At 39.0% G+C, this 17,620-nt stretch overlaps 1 pseudogene; it reads left to right on the top strand.

The window, feature by feature from the left end:
- The first annotated feature begins 2,098 nt into the window (after positions 1-2,098).
- On the top strand, positions 2,099-4,164 carry LOC149190284 (UDP-glycosyltransferase 92A1 pseudogene; annotated as a pseudogene).
- The last annotated feature ends 13,456 nt before the right edge of the window (positions 4,165-17,620 follow it).

The raw sequence follows: 17,620 nt of genomic DNA, 5'->3' as shown, positions 1-17,620 counted from the left end.
TGAAAAAGAATCAAATTGTGGTTAAAGATATATATGGATATATCACCAAAGAAAATGGCATGGATGGAATTGTATCTTGGCTTTTTAAATCTTGGAAATGAAACATTCCTATAGGCTATGAAATTGAAGTGCTTTATGTGGCTGGTGGCCCATAAAAGATACTTATTTGGAATAATCTTGTCAGAAAAAGTTTTCAGGGTCCCAATTGGTATGCAGTTTGCAAGGATAATGCTGAAGATGTGGTGCACCTTTTTCTAAATTGCCCATTTGCGATCTCAGTTTCGAGAGGGGTATTACATATTCTCAGGCTACAAGCTGAGTGGTATTACATATTCTCAAGCTACAAGCTAATTTGAACCGGAGATCAGATTTATAATCTATGTCAGTTATAGCAGACATTTTTGAGCAAATTCTGATCTTTCCACTGTCTCATAGAAGCTAGTTAATATAATTCTTCGTTATTAATGAAAATATAACAATTTTTTCAAGATCTTTCCATTATCTCAGAAAAACTAGTTAATATAATTCTCGGTTAAATATATCTACTTTTATGATTAATGAAAATAAAATACAAGGTCAATAATGACAATTTTAATAACAATAACCACACATTTATAAACAATGTATCCATTAAACACATTGGACACTTAGAATTCGCGAAAACTCGGACAATACCAAAATCCCCCGAACAATGCAAGGTTCCTCACAGAGGCAAGGACTTGCTGCTGTACAACCATGCCTTTCCAAAAGCTTCTCTTAGTGGAGCGATTCATGGTTTTGTTTGATTTATTTTAATTGCTTCCATTTTAATTTATTATAGTTTTAAATTAGTTTTTGTTAGTGTGTTTTTATATAGTATTGGAAAATCGCCTCTGGTTATTCCAAGTTTAAGATGTTTGACGATTTTACAATCATTTCTTACTATTTAAAGATGGTTAAAATGAATATCACCTAAAAATGTGTTACTTATTGTTTAATGGTGATTAAGAGAATTAAAATTTAAAGTTTTGGGTGATTCTAAAAATTTAAAGACCAAAATTTATATAATAAATTGATTTAATTTTATGTTTAATAAGTTACATTAAAAAAAATACCATAAAAAAATTAAAGTTATCAAAATGTAAAATCTTAAAATCACTCATGGTATGTAACATTAATGTTTAGATAACAAGATAAGATAAAACATAACATGATAATGTCTTATTCTCCCAAATTATTATTAAATTCCATAAAATTAAATATCATCTCACTAAATTATTAATAATTTAATTAAAAATTTCGAAATCAAATAAATATACTTATTTAACTTAAAATTTAGAAAAAAATTATTTCAAAATAAACATATCTATTAATTCAATAAAATATATTGAAAAAAAATAACTAAAATTCAAATAATTATAAATATTATTATTTTAAATTAATGCATAATTTTTTTAACACAATTATAATTTTATTAAGATAGTTTTACGATAATAATCATATCAAAATTCATTTATTGACAAACCAACAAGTGTGCTTCATCTTGTCTTTGACAATGAACCACACTTGTTGGTGACCTGGATAAATGGATTTTGACGTGATTATTGCCGAAAAACCATCTTAATAAATTTGATATAGATCACAAAAACCTAAATTCAACAATTATAATTATTATTATTTTAAATTAATATATAATATCTCTTTTTAACACTACCACATCTCTTTAAATAATTTGATAAAAATTTGAGTGTAACAACTTATCCCAATAAAAATAAAATTAATTTGCAATCAACATACATACTATAATTAAAAGCAAATAATTATAAAAATGTGAAGAAAAATTGAAAATGAAATTAGAAAATATTTAAAATTATAAATATAAAAATTTGTAAAAAGTCAAATTTACGTTTAACCTCCAGATATTTATAAAGGTAAGAGTGAACACCTTAAATTAGAAATAGTTAATCAAAGCATAATTATAGATATTTTGCGGATTTACCGTATAACTTGATTGTGACAGGTATAATATAGTATAATAATAACAACCAAGTGCTTATTGAACAATAATATTAAACTATGAAAAAGATGCAACTTTTTTGGATTAACAAAAAACTAAACAGAGGAATCCATTGCGATATAACGTGACTGTGACACAGGTATAATAATTTAAATAACAACGAAGTGTAAAGCAATTGTAATTCTAAAAGTGATCGAGGGCAGAATCAAAAATCTTGGTGAACAATCTCTCCAATCACACACCACAAGCTAGTCTGGCGTCATCGCTTACCTCAACTTCAGCGCACGCCTTTCCTTTTGCTGTTGTGAAATGTGATAACTGAGCAGGAGGTGCAAGCTTTCCAGCCTGCACATCCCACGGGTTCTCCGGCCATTTCGCTAACGAAAATCTTCTATGCACAATGGATTCTCCCATACCCTTTCCCGCTGAAAATTTGACCACTGTGGATTCTCCCAACCCCTTCCCTTCTGAGAATTTGGCTAATATCACCACCAGAGAGGCTAAGCACCATGTGGTGATGCTCCCCTTCATGGCTCAGGGCCATATTATTCCCTTCCTAGAGCTCGCCAAGCTGCTTGCCAAACGAACCGGATTTGCCATCACCATAGCCAATACGCCTCTCAACATTCGAAGCCTGCGACCCAAGATCGAATCCGCTGGCCCCGCTCTGGATATCCGCCTGGCGGAGCTGCCTTTCTCCAGCGATGCTCACGGTCTTCCTCCTCACACCGAAAACACGGACTCCCTCCCTTACCATCTTTTCCTCCGTTTGTATGAAGCCTCAGAGCACCTGGAACCCCATTTCGAGCGCCTCATCCGCCACATCACTCAAGAAGACGGCGGGCGCCTGCCTCTGTGCATCATCAGCGACATGTTCTTGGGCTGGACGCTAGACGTAGGGAACAGGTTGGGAATACCCAGGATTCAGTTCTGCACTGCTGGGGCTTATGGCACCTCCGTCTTTTACTCCCTCTGCACTCATCTACCTCACACCAAGACTGACGCCCACGAGTTTGTTCTGCCCGACTTGCCGCGTGTTACACTGGATCGATCTCAACTCCCCCTATATTTAAAAAGGGCCACGGCATCCGATCCCTGGATCTTGTTCCTCAATCGCCAAATATCTCGCAATTTGCGTAGTTGGGGGTCAATCTGTAATACGTTCGAAGCGCTGGAGCATAGCAGTCTCCAACACATGAGAAAATCCACTGGCAGGCCGGTTTGGGCGGTCGGACCGATCCTACCCTCTTCATTTCTCTCTTCCTCTTCTTCAAATGCAACGGTTGATTCGGATTTTCTACTGCGAGGCAAGCAGGAAGAGGCAGAAAATGCAAGGACATGTTTGCTGTGGCTTGATTCCCAAGCGCCCTCCTCTGTGCTCTATGTTTCCTTTGGAAGCCAAAATTCGATATCGTTGTCACACATGAAGGAGCTGGCTCTAGGGCTGGAATCGAGCCAACAGCCTTTCATTTGGGTCGTCAGGCCACCGCTGGAGGTCCCATTTAATTCAGAGTTCTCGGCGGAGTTTCTACCAGAGGGATTCGAAGAGCGAGTGAAGGAAAAGAAGCGAGGATTGCTTATCAAAAAGTGGGCGCCTCAGCTGCTGATCCTGTCCCATCCTTCGACGGGAGGGTTCCTGAGTCACTGTGGATGGAATTCGACGCTGGAAAGCCTGAGCCAAGGGGTGCCTATCATAGGATGGCCCATGTCAGGGGACCAGTTCGCGAATTCGAAAATGTTGGAGGAGGAGGTGGGGGTGTGCATCGAGATGTGGAGGGGAAAAGAGGGAGAGCTGAAACGGGAGACGGTGGAGAGAAGTGTAAGAATGTTGATGACGGAAGAGAAAGGCAATCGAGTGAGAGAGCGAGCCAAGGAGATAAGAGAAGCGGCCATGAAAGCAGTGAGTGAAGACGAAGAAGCGGCCATGAAAGGGGCATCTGTGTGTGCTATGGAAGACATGATAATAGCGCTGGAAGTAGAATCTGAAGGGTAGAGTTGCCTTTCCCCTCCTAGTTCGGTCCCATATTTGCATTATCTCTAAGATTACGGTCCCCCAATTTGCTGCACACTCACCATATAATGGGCACTTAAAATGGTTCGTTTGGGGTTAATTCTTTTTGGCCTTCGATAATGCTTTATTTGGAATTATGTATATGCGAAATTCGGTGACACATGGTTTTGGTATCTCACCTTTGTTTTTTTTTTTAAATTAATAAATGTTTTTAGGATTATTTTGTTTGGAGTTGGTTTATTGGTGTTTTAATTATATGTTAGAAAATTTAGTAACAAGACAAGGTAATCACTTTCGAACCAAAGTAATTTGGCCATGGTGATGTATCCCAGGTGGAGCCCATATATTTCCCGTTGGGCAAATTTGGTGAATTTTCAAGTTTCTTACATCTCAATTGATTTCTGACATAACGTGAATTGCCTACATCCTCACGGTATAGCATGATATATGGTTTTCCATCAAATTTATTCTGCAAACATTAATTTCATAGGTTTAATGTGGAAGTTGATACGTGTATGTAGAGTTCACATGTCGTAATTTTTTTAAATTTACATTTAGAGAAATTAATTATAGTAATTTTGAACCTATTAAATTATTATATTTTGGAATATTAAAATCATATTTATGAGCCCTGGATGCGGGTGTTCGCACGGCAGAAGGTGAGAGGCCACATGGCCAACATGTGCCGCCACGAGATTTTATGCAGGAGGACACTCAGATCGCTGCCAAGGAATTAAATTCTGAGGCATTAGCTCAGAGCCTTCAATGAAATCTAAGGCGAATTGTGGAGGTTGCAGAGCGCATTTATGGCGCCCAGGATTCAAGAGAATGCTGAGAGGGTTATGTTGGGTGATTGTATGGGGAAGAACCATACTCAGAGTGAGAGGCACGCTGCGCAGGCTGGTGTGGGCAATCTCTTCCTTCTGGTAGACACTGCGGTTGTTACAGCCAGTTCACAAGCAGTCAAGGGATATTTCGAGCTTGAATTCCCTGTTGACAGAGGCGTGGGTATCACTGTGTTATTTTCAAGAGTTGAGGAGAGAGAACTTCACTCCGCTGGGAAGCGACTCGAGCAGGGGCAACCTACAATTGAAGCTTTGTTTTATACCGCCAGCTCCACTGCCAACATGGCCAGGCCAAGGGAAAGAATGCCATGGAGACGCGGCTCTAGTCGAGGGGGCTCCTCACGCCATCCAGCAGCGGATTCCCACCACCATTGCTGTTGTTGTTACTGTCACAGAAGGGCCGGGGCTACCCACATGCAGGCTACCCAGTTCATGGACACGGGCAGCCCCACTGCAGGACCACCCTCTCTTCCAGCGTTTGGCACTGCAGTTTTCACCCTTGGAAGCATCAGTGCACACATCTCAGTCCTATTCATTAAGGACACCAAGGAAGATGAAGATGGTTCGGGCAGCAGGGAAACGCTATCCGATGAACAACCGGAAATTGCCGAGGAAAGAACAGTGGGAGCTCCTAAGCAGGCTCCCATCCAACCTCAGAAGCAGGAGGCGTCGTCCTCCAAGAAAGTTGCAGGGGAAGAATGGGAAGGCCTCCCTGAGCATTATGGATGGGCTCCGATTATCGAGGAGAAGCCTGAGGAGTAGCATTCAGCGGCACGCTCCGTCGACCATCTTTTGTTCAAGTCCGGTTTAAGTCTTCTGTCTCGGTCACTATCTGTGTCTGTGTACGGGAAAAGTTATATGTTTATGTCTGGGTCTTTCAAGTTCATGTGCAGGTCTTTATATGCTTTGGTTCAGTTAGTAGGTCTATTAAGGGCGCTAGCAGAGGTCCTCGGTCGCCCCTGCGAGGGAAGTTTTTTGCTTCAAAGCCCCTGCGTGGGTGATTTTGGTTTGGAATGAAAACTATGATGTGTTTTGTAGTGGTTTGGATACAATTCCGGATGGAAATGTCGCCCCTGTGAGGGCTACTTTGGAGTTGCAAGTTGCCAACCCACAGTGCCACAGTCGGCCATGGGCAACCTGTCTTTCTGTCTGTAATGTTTATCTGTACATAATATAATAGAATAGCATAGTATTCTATTATAGTTTTACTGAGAAAAAAAAATCATATTTATGAGGAAAATATATAATTTTTCCTAAATAGAGTTTAGTCAGTAGAGTTTGATTAATTTTTTATAAAATTTAAGGGTAAGTTAATAAATATATATTTTTAATTTTTTTTTTAAAATTAATAAAATAATATTTATTTTTGTTAAAATTAATAAAATTATATTTATTTTTGGAGATAAATTATAATTTTACATTTGAAATAAATCTCCATTATTAAATTTTATTACTTTATATTCTACATATGTATATAAATTCAAATAATATTATATTTTAACTTTCCATTAAATAAAAGTCAATTTAATACTACTTAAAAAAATAATATAAATTTATATAATTGTTAAGTAATAATAATTTTGTATTAATAACATTTCACTTATTATATTCCTTATTTCCTCGTTAGTTAATATTAATTATTACATGGTAATTTTCAATATATAATTTTATAATATGGTTTATTCTTTAATAAAATTACATTCATTTTCTCACACAATTATGTGTACTTATTTATAATGAATTTTTAATAATATGATTGAAATGTAACCTTTTACAAATATGGATTTTTTTCTAGGACATCTATTAAAAATTAGAGTAGTATTTAAGTGTTACTTTTTGGAGTTTTTGGATGAATCTCTAAAAGATCCTAGACAAATTAGATTGGAAAACAAACTGGAAAACTTTTCAAAAAGACACACTTAAAACTACTCGTTAAAAATTTATTTAAAACAATACATTTTAAGTAATATAATTTTAAAAATATAATAAATTATATATGATCTGATAAATTATATAATTCAAATTCAAATATAATAGAAATTCTACATAGATCTATCTTTTTAATAAGATGGGAGAATAGATATTATTGTAAAAATATAAATACAATAAGCTTAGTCTCAAGATAGGAAAACTATATTGGACATACAATACTTTAATTAGGGAAATATCTCAAACTCACACCAAACTAGGAAGCAAATCACTCAAATAGAATCTCTCATCCAACTAGGCTTCGACAACCACCTAAAAAACAGGAACAAACTCCTTCTCATAGAGACTATAACTCTATATAATAATGACTAATAAACTCAATAAAATATGATCACACATGTAAGACAAGTAGGATTTATATACTCCAACACTCCTTAATGACTACTTGTATTAATATTGATCAACTGAGGTCTTCATCTACATCTTCTCTGTAACACTAATTGAAGAACCTACCAATCAACAAAGTCTATGTCTAGTCCAACCTAGTTCTTTCACTGTATACCTCGACCATGCACACTTCACCAAACTATTAACATCCATATAAAGAAACAACCATCCACTAGAATGCATAGGTACCTAACCACTGCAACCACCAATTTACTAGGATGACCCTTCATGTGCATGGTCCATTCAACTATCAAATATCGTCATACCTATACATGTATCCTTAACTCCCCCTACATCACCATCACCATCATCTTGGGTTTTCTTGGCTTATCCCCAACCATGCTCTGTGTTTTCTCTGCTTCTTTGTGACAACCTCCCATCCATCTCATCGTCCAAACTAGTGGTGGTAGAAGGAATTACTATTATTGATTTGACGTCCAATGTCTTGTTATGGAAATGGGGTCTAACAATTTTGGAATTTTTAAAATTCCTTAGAACTTAAACCTAATATCATTATTGCATTTGGCTCATCGATATCTTTCCAATAATAAAAAAGAATCATCAATTCGACTCTCAGATCAAAATATATGGTCATTTGAATATTTGACCAATAACGCCTTGCCACATCACCAAGATCTGACATGTGGAACCCACGTGACACTCCACCCCACTGCCATGTCATGACCCAAGTAGGTTCATGTCATTTTGTTGTCCTACATTGGAGAAATTTTGAGGTTAAAAATGGGTCTTAAAATAAAAATGTACAACAAATATCAATTTATACGAACTAATAGGATTCAATATAATGATGTGAACCATGGGGGATGATTCACTATTTTTGGATTACAAATGTAAAAAGATAAAAAAAACTAAGGAAACTATTTTTCCACTTGTATTTTCAACTTATTTCCCTACGATTTTACTCAAATTTCGAGTGGGATCACTCGTTGGATGCATAATATAATTTTGCAACCAAGGAGTCCCCATGTTGCATACTTTCGATGGACCCTACTACATGAAAAATGTAAAATACATGAAAAACATGTTTGCAATCAAGTTTTTCATGTATTTCACATTTGTAATCACATTTTTCATGTATTTGACATTTTTCGTGTTGCAGGGTCCATCGAAAGTATGCAACATGGGGACTGCTTAGATGCAAAATTATATTTTACATCCAACAAGTGATCCCGCTCGAAATTTGAGTAAAATTGTAGGGAGATAAGTCGAAGATACGAGTTGAAAAAATAGTTTTTTCTTTTTCCTCTCCAAAACTTGATGAGGTAATCTAATATTTTTTTATTGTTTCCACTATTATTTTATAATATTCCTTAGGAGGTCCATTTTAGACCTCAAAATTTCTCTAATGATACCATGCCACTGTGGCATAAGCCACATCACTGCACGTTGCCCCCGCTGGACAACCCTATAAGGCTTGTAAATCATTGAATTCCCATTATCATAAATCTCGGCCCTCAGCCCAACTCCTCAGCTTACCACGTAGTCACATAGTAAAAATCCCAAGGTGAGATGATGACCCTTTCAAGTCAAACGACGAAAGGAGTTTCCAATATCATCTTACAACTCTCAGCATATTTCCTTGACCACCATTATAGTGAGGCCCCAAGGCCCAAGATCTCTAGCCAAACTTATTTCCGTCAACTGCTCGGAAAAATTGCTATTAATATCAGTTTTCAATCTCGCCCTTTGTCCTTTATGTGTATTGTCAACCCTGTTTAGGCCTTAAGATGACGTCAACCCAAGATGATGTCATGTTGATTTCATCTCATCTGCATGGCATTCTTGATCCAAGATAGTTTACTTACAGATGCATCGGAATTACATATAATAGAGTTAATTAACCATGGAACTTAAAAGCACATAAAAAATGTGGAAATAATCAGAAGAACACAAAAACCATGACACAATTATTTGATTACAGAGTTCGTCCAATTTGGACTACGTCTCCAAGCCATGCTCAATAGTGGGGAGGCCTTCATTCATTAAGTGGCATAAAAAGAGATAAAAGTATAAGCAACATTCTTTACAATCCTTATAACTCCACGTTGGAAGATGGACAAAGAATGGAGATCCCAGCTTCAGAAACAGACAGAACCACTGAACTGCTGGCGAAAAATCATACAAAAACGCCTATCCAAACACCCAATTTGGATAATCGGGCCTTTTACAACTTCTCGAAACCTCCCTGCTGCTCAAGGTGAAGTCCTGGTCTGCTGCCAGGGTCAGGGTCTATTGTACAATACTTCTAAACTATTCTGTTGATCCTCTCTCCCTTCTTCCGACATAAAAATGGCCTTTTATAAGCATGGAGGAAATCCCTTAATACCTGGGCAGTTCAAAAAATAGACCAAGTTAAGCGAGCGGGTGTATTCCACAGAGGTTCTCAGGCCCCTGAATAGTATGTGGCAACAACCCTTACAAACATGGAAAAATTCTTTTAACTGTGTGTTTAAACCGGCGACAAGACTATCGACGTTTCCAACCATCGGCGGACAGTCCCAGGCCCAAACAACAAGCACTCTATGATACGGCGGACCCGCTGGGAATATAAAACATGATATATAACATATCGCATCTAGGGGACCCCATCGCAATCGCAATCGGTGGAAGACCCACACTCTGTGATGATCGCAGACCCGCCGGGATAATAGAATGCAGTTTATAAAATATCGCATCCAGATCCTCCCCGCAAAGCAATCGGCAGAGTCCATCGGTAACATGTATATTGGCATGGTACTTGTGTGATATGTGATCGTGATTATATCACATCGCAACCTGGCTTCGCCGGGGGCCGATTCTTAAGTACTCATTCCTCCTCCGACCTGTGATATGCGATATCGAAATCATATCTGGGACCCTGTCAGGGCCGATTCTCCTTAAGCCGCGGCCTTTTTTTCTGTGATAAATGAAATGCAAGACCAATGCCAGCTTTCCACTTGGCACTTCCCCATTTTCTGAGAGTGTCTTCCACATCACTCCTCTTGCCACCTGGACAAGTCAAACATCAACTTTGACTTACTCTAACTTCTTCGTATGAACTCGGATTTGAGTTTCGTTCGCACCATTGGAACCAGGATGACGAGCACTTCAATGCCTTATTCCCTCATTATTCACCTTTCCTAAGATCCATTACACCTTCTAGACCACTTCCTAAGCTTTCAGCCTATTCCTTTAGTAAAATAGGGGATCTTGTAGGAGAACTAGTACATCCTGTAGGATATCCTGTAGCAGCCTATTTTGAGCCTGAATTGAGAAAAATCATCACTGAAGCCAGGATTAGGCCCCTACTTGACCTCCAATCCATCAAAACCATTGTACCCCTCTTCCTCCACACCTGTCTTCCCTGCCAAAGAACAAGGAAAGATTAGCATTTACATTTATAAAGCAAAAAGATTAAAAAAGGAGTTCTTTTATATTTACTCATGCACACAGCAGTTAGTACTCTCTAGATCAGATTTCATGCTTAGATTAGTTAAAACCTCACATGTGACAAGTAGGGTTAAAGTAGGGTTCTTTTGCAAGCAAAGTGTGTTAACAAGTAGATAGAGGATTTCATGTTACTTTGCAAGCATTTTTTCAGTCTTTCATTCTTGCAATTAGGCAGCATTTCTTTTCTCTCATTTAGGGTAAATTTCCCCTCTCTAGTTGGTAATCAGACTTCTTCTAGTCAATAGAAGGCTGGTTTGAGAAACCCTAGTGGTCTATCACCCCAGCTAAGCAGTGACAAGAGTAGACCAATTACATCTATTTGTGTATACAACACTGTCACCTCCAAGTTTGTACGAACCCCGGGTTGATGAAGTAAAGTCAGTAGCCCCAGGAGTTGCAGCATCCTTGTTGCAATATTGGTGCTCATCGTTCTCCACAAGTTGATCCAGCGAGAGTCTCGATCTGACACAATAGATGTGGGCAACCCAAAATGGACCCAAACATGCTGAAAGAAAATAAAATCAGTCTGCTCAACAATGACCTACTTTTTACAAGGCATTAAAATACACATTTTACTAAATATATCCACAACGACATATAAATAGTCGTGACCTTTCCTAGACATAGGCAAACCTCCTGCAAAGTCCATGGACACACTTTCTCATGGTCGACTCGGAATAGGGAGTGGTGTGTAGAGCCCAAGTTTTCTATTAGAGGGCTTTGAAACAGAACATAACACAAAACCCTTTACAAAGCGAGTCACAATGTTTTCATATGAGGCCAAAAACAAAACCTCTACAAACAACATAAAGTTTTCTCAATCCCAAAATGACCAAACACCAGAGAGGTATGAGCCTCTCTTATTACATGAACCCTTTCATCACTAGGTATGCACAGTTTTCCAAGGTGGTACAATAGATTTCCCTACAAGTAATAATTGTCCACCTGCAATCCACGAGTCAATTTTGCATAGATTTCTTTAAAATCACTATCATTAGCATACTGTTCAGCATAACTTTCTAACGATAAAGAAACATTTTTCAAAACTACAAATGGAGAAATAGGAGGGCGAGAAATCATATCTACTACTTTGTTCCTAGCGCCCTTCTTGTATCATATCACCAAATGAAACTATTGTAGGAATTCCATCCATCTGAAGTGACAGGCTTGCTGGAGCTTGGTTTGTTACTGAAGATACTGCAAGGGCTGATGATCTATATGGATGATGGTCTCCTTGCCGATCAGATAGTGTTTCCACTTCTTTACACTTTGGACCAAGGCGTACAACTCCCTGTCATACATGGGATAATTCACAACAGCCTGGGAGAAAGTCTCTGAATGGTAACATATAGGATTTCTTTGCTGCATCAATACAACGCCCATGGCATATCTGTTGGCATCTGTTTCAATTTCAAAAGGTTGTTGAAGGTCTGGTAAGGCTAGCACTAGTGTTGTGTTAATCTTCTCTTTCAGTGTGTCGAAGGATTTCTATTGTTTTCCTCCCCACTGAAAGGCCTGCTTCACACTAGTCAAGGCGTGTAATGGCATTGCGATAACGAAGAAGTTCACAATGAACCTTCTCCAATATTGTACCGCGCCTAGAAAACTTTGAACCTCTGTAACATTCGTGGGCTTAGGCCAATTCATAATCGCCTCCACTTTAGAGGGATCTATCTTCAATTGTCCATTGCCAACAATGTGGCCTAAATAAATTAGAGAAGTCTTCCCAAACTCACACTTTGACAGTTTCAAATACAACTTTTCACTTTTCAGAACATCAAGCACTTTCTTTAGATGACACACATGTTCATCCCATGTCCTACTGTACACAAGAATATTGTCCAGATATACAAGAACAAAATGATCAAGAAAAGGCCTAAATAAATCATTCATTACCCTCATAAACGTGGCTAGAGCATTTCACAGTCCGAATGAAATCACCATCCATTCGAACAACCCCTGTTTGGTTTTGAACGCAATCTTCCAAACATCCTGCTCTGCAATTCTAACCTGGTGATAACCACTACACAAATCTAGCTTTGTAAAATAAACAACATTTTTCAACTGATCTAACAATTCATCAATGTGAGGGAGAGGGTATCAATTCTTCATCGTGATCTTGTTCAACGCCCTATAATCTACACACATTTTCCATGTGTTGTCTTTCTTGGGCACCAACACGATCGGTGAGCCACAAGGAGAAGAACTCGGTTTGATGACTCCCTGATTTAACAGTTCCTGCACCTGTTTCTTGATCTACTCCATCTCGATAGAAGCCATCCTGTACATGCCAAAATTCGATAAAGGAGTATCATGTTGTAAATGGATCTCATGTTGGCTTTCTCATTTAGGGGGCAATCCTCTCGGTTCCTAAAACAATCCATCATAATAAAAAAACAATTTCAAATAATTCTTTCTTATGATCAGGATTACAGCCTTTGAAAGCGTCATTCATCTTGGCCTCTTTCGCTCTCACTATCATTAGAATGCACCCTTTGCTGGAATTAACCAGTCGTTTAATATGTCCCGCGATTACAAGGCTAGCAATAACATTTGTATGATGAGCTTTAACTATATACTCTACCTCATCCTTTGTGAGGTGGTATTTGTTTTCATGCTGAAAGAAAACAACCTTTCTATCATATAGATATGGGCTTCCCAAGATGATTCCGCAGATGTTCAAAGGAACTACATCTAACTCTACCTCATCAACCAATTTAGAAACAATAACAAATCTGGCCCTACACTACTTGGTGACCTGCAATTTGTCTTTATCGCTTACCCAACCAAGAAGGTATGGACTTGGATGAGACTTAGTTTCAAGGCCTAACTTTTTCACTAAGGACTCTGAGATTAAGTTTGCTTGGGAACCTGAATCAAACAGAGTTTCCACATTTGTATGTTTTATGACAACTCTAATGTGGAATAATTAAATTCTCTTCCACTCATTACTTACAGGCTCATTCAAATAGCTAGTACTTACAAACGAATCAGAACTATCATTAATAGAAAGAGTACCTCTTGCGCCCAAGGCTATGATCAATGTCTCATCGCCGAAATTTGATCCAAGGTCTTGCACTATTGCCACTGTCTTCTGCTTCCCCTTCCCACCGAATCTCTTCGGTATCAACTCCGGATGCAACTTCCAACAGTGGTCCTCGTCATCAAAATATTTTTTTCAATGAGTCCAAGACGATGTTGCTCCATCCCCTTTCTTGGCTACAACCATCTTCTTATCCTTCCCTTTTCCTTTCTTTTGGAAGTTTCCATGCAGAGGTTTGAATGGTTCCTTTTTGTCTTGATCATATCGATCATTCTTGCCTCGGATTTCAAGATGAATAGCCTTTACGCTGACCGCATCAATTGTAGTAGGCTCGAACAATGATAATGAGTGTTTGATGTAACTATTTAGCGCACCTATATACTTAGTTACAGTTTCAGGTGCATCTAATGAGATGCTCAAATTCGGTGCTTGTTTATGAAATTATTCAGTATAGATTTGCACATTTTTGCCGTCACCTTGCTTTAGATATTGCTAGCACATAAGTGCCCTTTTGTTATAACCCAGAGGATAGAATTAGTCTTTCAATGCAGAAATAAAACTAGACCAAGAGGACAGAAGGTTACCTGACTTTGTTTTTCCCTTCTGCAACTTGCTCTCCCACCAAACGAGAGCAGTGCCGCTCAGCCGAAGAGATGCTAATTGGACTTTCGCCTCATCTTCTTCAATCTGCTGGACCCGACAATAAACCTCTATCTTTCTTATCGAGTTATTAAGTTTTTATGCACTACACTCCCCATTATACATGGGCAGGTCAAACTTTACGTCTAACTTGAAGAACGGTTTCGTAGATGTTTTCTTGGAATTTCGATGAGAGTGATGAGAACCATCACTTGAAGAAGGAGAGGGAGGAGGCTCTTCTCCACCATCTTCATGATTTGCTGATCCATGGTCATCAGCATCCTTCTTCTCATGCCCAAGCGCCTTCTCATACTCTGTGAACAACTTGTCTACTTTCCCTACCATATTGTAGAATACCTTGCGGAAATTATGTTCCTCTTCCCAACGAGCTTCTTCATTGGCCATGTTTCTTCTTCGTTGTGCACATCCTGCTTCAGGATCAAAGGAATTAAGCGTTCCTTCTCCTTTTCGCAACTTGTTCCAGGTTAGCATAAACTCATGCAATTCGCATCTACAAAGACCTGCTCTAATACCAAAGTTAATCCAAGATCTTTTATTTACAGATGCATCAAAATTACATATAACAGAGTTAATTAACCATGGAACTTAAAAGAACATAAACAATGCGGAAATAATCAAAAGAACACAAAAACCATGACATAATGATTTGATTACGGAGTTCGTCCAATTTGGACTACGTCTCTGGGCCCTGCTCAATAGTGGGGAGGCCTTCATTCATTAAGTGGCATAAAAAGAGATAAAAGTACAAGAAACATTATTTACAATCCTTATACCTCCAAGCTGGAAGATGGACAAAGAATGGAGAGCCCAGCTTTAGAAATAGATAGAACCACTGAACTCCTAGTGAAAAATCATGCAAAAATGCTTATCCAAACACCCAATTTGGATAATCGGGCCTTCTACAACTTCTCGGAACCTCCCTACTGCTCAAGGAAAGGTCCTGGCCCGCTACTAGGGTCAGGATCTGTTGTACAATACTTCTAAATTATTTTGCTGATCCTCTCTCCCTTCTTCTGACACAAAAATGGCCTTTTATAAGGATGGCGACAAACCCTCAATACCCGAGCAATTCAAACAATAGACCAAGTTAAGTGAGCGGGCGTATTCCACAGAGCTTCTCGAGCCCCTGAATAGTATATGACAACAACCCTTACAAACATGGAAAAATTCTTTTAACTGTGTGTTTAAATTGGCAGTAAGACTATTGACGTTTCCAACCGTCGACGGACAGTCCCAGGCCCAAACAATAGGCACTCTGCAATACGACGGACCCGCTGGGAATATAAAACTTCTTATATAACATATCACATCCGGGGGACCCCATCGCAATCGCAATTGACGAAATACCCACGCTCTGTGATGATCGCGGACCCGCCGAGATAATAAAATGCAGTTTATAAAATATTGCATCCAGATCCTCCCCACAAATCGCAATCAGCGGAGTCCATCGGTAACATGTATATCGATGTGGTACTTGTGCGATATGTGATTGTGATTATATCGCATCACAACTTGGTTTTGCCAGGGGCCGATTCTTAATTACTCGTTCCTCCTCTGACCTCTGATATGCGATATCACAATCACAGCTGGGATCCTGCCAGGGCCAATTCTCGTTAAGTCGCGACATCTTTTTTTGCAATAAGTGAAATGCGGGACCAATGGCAGCCTACCACTTGGAACTTCCCCATTCGCTGAGAGTGTCTGCCACATCACTCCTCCTACCACCTGGACAAGTCAAACATCAACTTTGACTTACTCTAACTTCTTCATATGAACTCGGATTGGAGTGTTGTTCACACCGTTGCAATCAGGATGACAAACACTTTGATCTAATGCAAAGTTTATCTAGATTCTGCCACTTTTATTTTTTATCCTTTTACCATGCCACTAGTACTTTTTGAAGATCCACCTAGATCAATCCTCCAGGATCCTCCTGGATCAATTATCTAGGACCACTACATGCCTTTGGCCCACCAAAATTCCATTTTCTACCCTTCGCATGGCATGCCCTTCAAGCGCCACATCATCATGCCATCGTGGCCCCCACCCTGGGTCCCATTGTGGTCTCAGCGCACTGTGTAAAATTACACTTTCCCTTTCTAATTTGCTTAGCCCCACTTTGAATTATATTGACACCTCGTAGCTCTGAGGGCTCGAGATGGGGATTCCTTCACATTAACTAGCAGGGAAATCCATTTGTCTCTATGTTGTGCTGCGTTGCACACACTTTCAAGTTCCTCGAGGTCCCGAGACAGGAATTTTCATTATGTCAATTACTGGGAATTTTTTTTCATCTCGGCCCATTTGCTCCCTGGGACCAAAATTTTATTGAAGGAGCATCAGGCGTGTTTGTCATAAGTGTTTATTCATGGAGGTAAGAAACACCCCAGAAAAATAAAGTCATTGAAGTTGGCCTAGGTGCATAGGAAGCACCAAGAATTGCAAAGAGCCACTAAAAATGGCTAGTTCATTGAATTTTTGTATCTAATGATTTGTTGGGAAAGAAACTATATATGTAAGGTATGATTGGTTGGTGGAAGAACTAATCCCATGTAAAGAGAGATTATTGAGAGGTTAGAAAGTGGAAGGCAGGACCGGCTTAAACGAGAATTATCACAACATTTGACAGGAATATATTTGTCCCGGAGTCTATCTCTAGGAGGTAGAAATGTGCATTACTCAAGGGAGAGTCAGGATGACTTTGCAACGAGATGGCGTGTAAGGAGTGGACACAAGTGTGTAGTTTCCTCAACCCATTGTGAGGTGACACACTCGCGAATCCATTGGAACTACTAGGCAATAAGGGAAGTCATGGACTAGTCCGAAATCTTAGTTGCACAGAGGAGTGGCCCCTTAGGACACGTATTCCCAGAGACTATTCCCCATATGTGCAAAGTGAGACACACTTCTAAAAAATGGCATAGGATTATGTAAGCCTGGGATGTGGTGGTGTACACGTGAGCCCGATACTGTATTCATTAGTGCAAGGGCAGGCCCACCTCATAAGTCAACCCGAAGGCTGCCCTAGGAGCAAATGTTGAGCGTGAAAATGTGAAGAAGTCAGGTAACATAGCCCAAGAAATGGGAAAGGTTTCTGTCAATAAGCGATCTGTTAGTTTACTACTGACACATAAGCCAAATCTATAGGTGAATGCACATAGTGTGATGGGTCAGGGTAATGGGAAATTTGGCAGCAATTGACGGCTCATCGATTTGGGGTAAACACACACACACACACA

The sequence above is a fragment of the Pinus tabuliformis genome, chromosome 3_1 (genome assembly GCF_031772625.1).
Source record: "Pinus tabuliformis cultivar Carrire ecotype Pingquan chromosome 3_1, CPIR1, whole genome shotgun sequence".
Taxonomy (NCBI): Eukaryota; Viridiplantae; Streptophyta; class Pinopsida; order Pinales; family Pinaceae; genus Pinus; species Pinus tabuliformis.
The sequence above is the reverse complement of the archived record's forward strand: the minus strand, read 5'-3'. Positions and strand labels throughout refer to the sequence as shown.